Raw genomic sequence first — 5,669 nt, forward strand, 5'->3', positions numbered from 1 at the left:
ATCAACTCAGCTTCACCAACTTCGAACCAACCAATTGGTGATCTATATCTCCTCCCATATAGAGATTCATAAAGAGCCGTTTTAGTACTCGAATGAAAGCTATTATTTTATGCAAACTCAATAAGTGGTAAATGATCATCCCAATTACCTTTAAAGTCAATGAAATAGTCTCTCAACATACCCTCCAAAGTCTGCCTGACCGTCTGTCTGTGGATGAAAAGCAATACTAAGGTTCACTCTTGAACTCAAACCCTTCTGAAATGGCTTCAAAACTAAGCAGTGAATTAAGCTCCCCTATTTGAGATGATAGACAAAGGAACTCCATGCCGTCTAACAATCTCTCTAAGATATAGTTTGGCATAATCCTCTGCGGTGTCCATAGTCTTAATCGATAAGAAATGGGCCTATTTGATCATCCTATCCACAATCACACAAATAGAGTCATGTTGTTTATTGGTTCATAGTAAACTGGTAATGAAGTCCATATTAATCATCCCTCACTTCCATTCCGGGATCTCTATAATTTGAGCCACTCCACAAGGCCTTTGGTCCTCAAGTTTAACTTGTTGGCAGTTCGATCACTTGGACACAAACGCTGCTATATCCCTCTTCATTCCACTCTACCAGTATACTTCTCTTAAGTCATGGTACATCTTTATAGAACCTGGATGGATGAAATACCTAGAATTATGGTCTTCTACCATGATTCTCTCTCGAATACCATCAACACTTGTAACACATAATCTCCATTGATATCTCAACACTCCATCTCCCCTTTTGGAAAAAGACATTACCTTCTGCTTGTGAACCTCATATTTCAGTTGAACGAGAATGAGGTCTTGATCTTGCATTCCTTTCACCTCTATAACTAGATATGACTCAACTTTATTCCATACTATTGTACCACCCTCACTAGAGTCAATAAGTTAAACTCTCAAATATGCATGTCTATACACTTTCTTTGCCAACTCATTCTTTTTTTGTTTCACATGGGCTGTACTCCCCATAGATAATCTGCTAAGAGCATGGGCAACTATATTTGCTTTACCTGGGTGGTAGATAATGCTCATGTCATAATTCTCGAGCAATTGTGGCCATCTCTTCAGCCTCAAGTTTAGCTCATTTTGACTGAATACATACTATAAGCTCTTGTGGTCTGTGATTATATTGACATGTACACCATAAAGATAGTGGCGAAAAATCTTAAGAGGAAATACCACAGCTATCAATTCAAGGTCATGAGTGAGGTAGTCTCTCTCATGGGTCTTAAGCTGTCTGGAGGCATATGCAATGACCTTACCTTTTTGTACCAACAAACATCCCAACCCAACTCCAGAAGCATGATAATAGATTATAAAACCATCTGTTCCCTTGAGTATGGACAACACTGGAGTAGTATTTAATCTAGTTTTCAACTCTTGAAAGCTTGTCTCACAAGCATCATACCATTGAAACTTAGAATTTTTCTGAGTCAGCTTAGTCAATGGCAAGGATTTGAATGAAAATACCTTAACAAACCTCATGTAGTAACCTGACAAACCTAAGAAACTCCTTATGTCGGTTGGAGAGGTGGGTCTGGGCCAGTTCTTAACTTCCTCAATCTTTTATGTATCAACTCAAATTCTATCACTAAATATAATATGGCCTAAGAATGATACAGATGCAAACCAACACTCATACTTCAAAAAGTTAGCATACAACTCCCTCTTCTTCTTGAGAGTTTAAAGGACAATCCTAAGGTATCATGCTCATACTTACTTCTAGAATAGACCAAAATATCATCAATAAAGACAATCACGAACGTATCCAAGTATGGCTTAAATACCCTGTTCATGAGGTCCATAAAAGTTACAGGAGAATTTGTCAATCCAAAGGTCATAACAAGAAACTCAAAATGACCATAATGGGTTCGAAAAACCATCTTTGGGATGTCACATTATCTCACTTTCAACTGAGTATAGCCTGATATGAGGTCCATTTTAGAGAAGCATCTGGTACCCTGAAGTTTGTCAAATAAATCATCTATCCTATGGCGAGGATACTTGTTCTTTATTGTGACCTTGTTCAGTTGATGGTAAACAATGCACATTTCAATAGACCCATCTTTCTTTAGCATAAATAGGACGAGATCCCCCCAAGGTGAGATACTTGGCCTAATAAATCCCTTATCTATGAGATCTTTTAACTATTCTTTCAACTCTTTCAATTCAGTAGGAGCAATCCTATTAGGAGTAATGGAGATAGGTTGTGTATCAAGAAGGACATCAAAACAAAAGTATATCTCTCTATTAGGAGGGATTTTGAGTAAATCCTCAATAAATACTTCAGGAAACTCACTCACAAGGGGAACTGACTCAAAAGATGTAGCCTGATCATTAATATTTTTGACTCAAACTATATGATATATGCATCCCTTAGAGATTAACTTTCTGGCCTTAAGGTAGGAAATAAATTTAGCCCTAGGCACTACAAAAATCCCCTTCCAGTCTAAGATAGGCTTATTTGGAAATTTAAACTTGATAATTCGGGTTCTAAAATCAACTAAGGCATAACAAGCTTAAAGCTAGTGCATGCCACAAATCTAATCAAAATCAACTATGTCCAACTCAACTAAGTCAGCTATGGTATCCCTGTGATAGATTGACACAATACAATCTCAATAGACCCTCTCATCTAAGATAGACTCACCAACAGGAGTAGACATGCTAAAAGACGTAAGAAGACACTCAGGAAGGATCTCAAATTTACTAGCAAAGTAAGGAGTTATAAAAGATAATGTAAAACCAGGATCAAGTAATGCATACATATAGAAAAAAAGTACTCGGATCATACTAATAACATCATCGAGTGCATTCTCTTGGTATTGGATACTACCCATAGCATATAGAAGGTTTGTTCCCCCGCCTGCACCTGAAGCTGCACCTCTTTGATTACCTCTATTCTGCAATGCTGTAGAAGAAAACTGAGCTCTAATACCTCTATCTCCCTTTCTCTTTCAAGGACACTCATTCTAGAAGTGACCTGTCTTTCCACATCCGTAGCAAGCATTGGTGCCCACACGACACTCTTCCAAATGGAGCTTCCCACATCTAGCACACAGTGACTTTACTCTAGAACCTTGATCCATACTTAATTGGGATTGAGAACCCTAAGCTCAGAAGTTCTGGTGACTTAGCAACCTCTGATTAGGTGTAAAAGCACTTGTTGAGGAAGGTTCATAATTTGAAGACCTCTTGTGAAAGAAGGACTTGTTACCCTTCCCTTGCTTCTGCTCATTCTTATGCCTAGCAAACTTAGTCTTCTTACTTAAGTGTTCCTCTCGGTCCTTTTTCTTTAAATACTCAACCTGCTGATCATACACCATCAATCTAAAAAAATCTATGTCATAAATCATTAACATTGCCTTACATTCTTTCTTTTCATATTTGCCTAGGCTAGAGACAAACTTCCTCATCTTGAACCTTATATGAGGAATCATTTCTAGGGAATATTTGGACAATTGAATAAACTTCAAACTATACTCCTTTACAATCATGCTCTCTTGCTTGAGGTTCACAAACTCCTTAACTTTTTCTTCCTGTAGTTCTTAGGGAAATAAGTGGTCAAGGAAAGTGCTTTCAAACTCATCCCAAACTGTAGGTCCAGTATCCTCACCACAACACTGCTCCCAATAGAATACCATACATTCACCATATCCTTGATCTGGTAGGAAACCAACTCAACACTCTCAACCTCGATAGTATGCATCTCTTTCAAGATCTTCCATATATCATTAATGAAATTTTGAGGATCCTCCTAAACCTTAGACCTTAAGAAGACTGGTGGGTTCATCATCAAAAAATCTCTAATCCTTGAAGTGGAAGATGACTCTTGAGAGTTAGACCAAGGAGTTGGTGAACCATGAATAACCATTTGGGCAGCTACCAGTGGAGTTAGCATGACAATTTCTCCTTTGAATTCTACCTCTGAAGTAGGAGTAGTCTGAATAGTAGGTATTGGGGGTACCTCAGTAGACCTTGCAAGTCAGTCCCTAGTTCTCGGTGGAGGTATCTCTGATTGTGGAACCTCAGTTCTGGAAGTATTTTTATGACTTGTAGTATGTTCAAGAGGCATGGTCTGCAACGTGTAAATGTATGAATTAGTAAGGAAGTTTTATAGAGTTAAAATCTATCGTACGAACTCAGATTATGAAATAAGTGAAACAATTCCTAATGTCCTATAGCCTCCTCATTATAAGTATGGTGCACGACATACCCATAAGCAAGACTCTACTAGACATGAATTTATAGACATCCTAGGACTCTTGAACTCTATTCTCTGATACCAAATTTTTCAGCGGAAGACTTAAGTGAAAATAAGAATACTTATGTGGGCTTTCCATCATCAACATCAAATGAAAGAAATAATCCTTAAAAGAAGTAGTTCCAAAGGAGAACTGCTACGACCTTACTTGAACAGGATCTGTTCTATAGGCTCGTACCACTGTATCCTTGATTTCTAAGGAGACAGGAAACTAAGTTTGGTGGATGAATTATAATCATTAGACCAGAGCGTGATTAACAGCATCCATGGCTTTTGGGTCATGGTACCGTAGATGATCGTTCTCAGCGCCCATCGGTGCTGCTGGGATGGCCTAATGGTTGTCTGACAAACTCTTACAAAGGAGAACTGCTCCAATTACATAATCAAACTCTGTCTACAAAGCCTCTAACAGTATCACATGGTGCCAATAATATGTCCATGTCTACCTCAAAAGAAACATAATATTTAACAATAATAAAAGGATAAAAAGTTCCTCAAATACAAGAAGGACTCACCAAATAGCTGGAAAGTAATGATCTTCAACGATACGCCTATTGAGGATCTCTAATAGCTAGAAAGTAAGAAGAAATATCAAGAAACTCTTCTCATGAAGACTCAGCTCACAACTGAACATCATCTCAACATCAGTATGTAATGCAAGTTTAAAAATAATAATAAGCAATGCTTACTCAGTTTAGAGTTTCTCTAACCGACAACCATCACTTATGAGCTAGTGATGATATAACAAAGCGATATTGTTTCCACATCCATCCAATACCTTTTCAGGGTAAAGGACATCACCATCTTGGATCTAATCATCAAAGTTCTTTTTTGGGACTTAGGAGGCATAGCCTCCATCCTACGCTTTTTAAGTAGTTTTCTAGGATTTTGAGTCAATTAAACTCTTATCCAACTTGGTATTCAATACTATTCACAAAATATGTGCTCATATTAACCTCATCATATAGTCTTATCGTACTTTTATTTAAAACATCAAACTCATCTCATAATATTTTGATCAATCATTACATCTCTAAACATCATTTACTTCTCATCAAAACATCATTTACATCTCATCAAAATATTATTTAATCCAATGAATCAAATTCATTTAAACTCAATTCTTTTGATATTTCAAATCTTAATAAAATACATATTTAGTATTAATTCAAATCACTCTTTTTTCAATGAATATCAAAAGACAACATCTTTACTAAAAACATGCATAAAAAAATTCATTAGCATCAAATCAATTAGGGTTCATGGGAAAGTAGCCACGAACAATAATTCCAATAATTAGAGAGATTAAAATAATAATAATCTCAATGTGTGTGTGTGTATATATATATATATATATATATAACTCA

At 36.7% G+C, this 5,669-nt stretch overlaps 1 non-coding gene across 1 annotated transcript; it reads left to right on the forward strand.

Annotated features, from left to right (window-relative positions):
- Positions 1–4,440: 4,440 nt before the first annotated feature.
- On the forward strand, positions 4,441–4,654 carry LOC129878014 (small nucleolar RNA U3). Its single transcript, XR_008763715.1, has one exon. It is a non-coding gene; the product is annotated as a small nucleolar RNA U3 (small nucleolar RNA).
- The last annotated feature ends 1,015 nt before the right edge of the window (positions 4,655–5,669 follow it).

Source organism: Solanum dulcamara, chromosome 12 (genome assembly GCF_947179165.1).
Source record: "Solanum dulcamara chromosome 12, daSolDulc1.2, whole genome shotgun sequence".
Lineage (NCBI taxonomy): Eukaryota > Viridiplantae > Streptophyta > Magnoliopsida > Solanales > Solanaceae > Solanum > Solanum dulcamara.